Source organism: Gossypium hirsutum, chromosome A10, assembly GCF_007990345.1.
Source record: "Gossypium hirsutum isolate 1008001.06 chromosome A10, Gossypium_hirsutum_v2.1, whole genome shotgun sequence".
NCBI lineage: Eukaryota > Viridiplantae > Streptophyta > Magnoliopsida > Malvales > Malvaceae > Gossypium > Gossypium hirsutum.
In genome coordinates, this window is record NC_053433.1 from 2,364,016 (window position 1) to 2,365,106 (window position 1,091).

Here is a 1,091-nt window from a genome sequence, read left to right on the forward strand (position 1 = left end):
CAAAAAATTCAAGAAATAATCAAGAATTGAACTTACTTGCAGTAAAAATATGAAAAACCAGCTTAAGGGAACTCTTCCATGGTGTTTTTGCTGATGAGAATGCAGAAAAATAAAGAGAAATCTAGATAATTCCACTTTAGTCCTAGCTTTATTAAGTAAATTTTGCAATTTTCCAATTTTTCCCTTAATTCCCCTTATTTTCTTGGTGATTTCATGCTCTTGCCGTCCAGCCCAAATAGACCTTGGGTCTATTTCCCTTTTAAACCCTCTTTCTTTTATCATTTAAGCTATTTAATTATTTCCCACAATTTTGCATTTGATACAATTTAGTCCTTTTTGTTCAATTAGCTATCAGTACTTTAAAATTTCTTGACGAAACTTTAATACTAACTTATTAACACTCCATAAATATTTATAAAAATATTTATGGCTCGATTTAAAATTCCTGAGGTCTTGATCCCTCATTTTCAATTTTAATTATTTTAATATATATATTTTTAGTACATTTCACTATTTCAAAATTTTTCCTAACTTTATATTTAACTTATACTCACTAAATTAATAATATTTCCTACTCATTTGTCGGATTTAGTGATCTCGAATCACTGTTCCGACACCACTGAAAATTAGGTTGTTATACGGCATTACTTGTACGGTGAGAAATGTCATATTTATACTGATCATTAAAGCTTGAAATATTTGATGAGATAGAAAGATTTGAATTTGAGACAGCGCAGGTGGCTTGAACTGATAAAGGACTATGATTTGATTATTGATTACCATCCGGGTAAGGCTAATGTTGTAGCTGATGCTTTGAGCCGGAAATCTCTGTTTTATTTACGAGCTATGAATACCTGGTTATCATTGACTGATGATAGTTCAATCCTAGCAGAATTAAGAGCTAAACCGACATTTTTACAGCAAATATGTGAAGCTCAGAAGAATGGTGAGAAGTTACAAGTTAAACGGGCATAGTGTGAGTCAGGTAATGATTCTGAATTTCAGATTGGTTCTGATGGTTGTTTATTATTCAGAGGTAAGGTATGTGTACCTCAGAATTCAGAGCTCATACAAAAGATTCTACGTGAGGC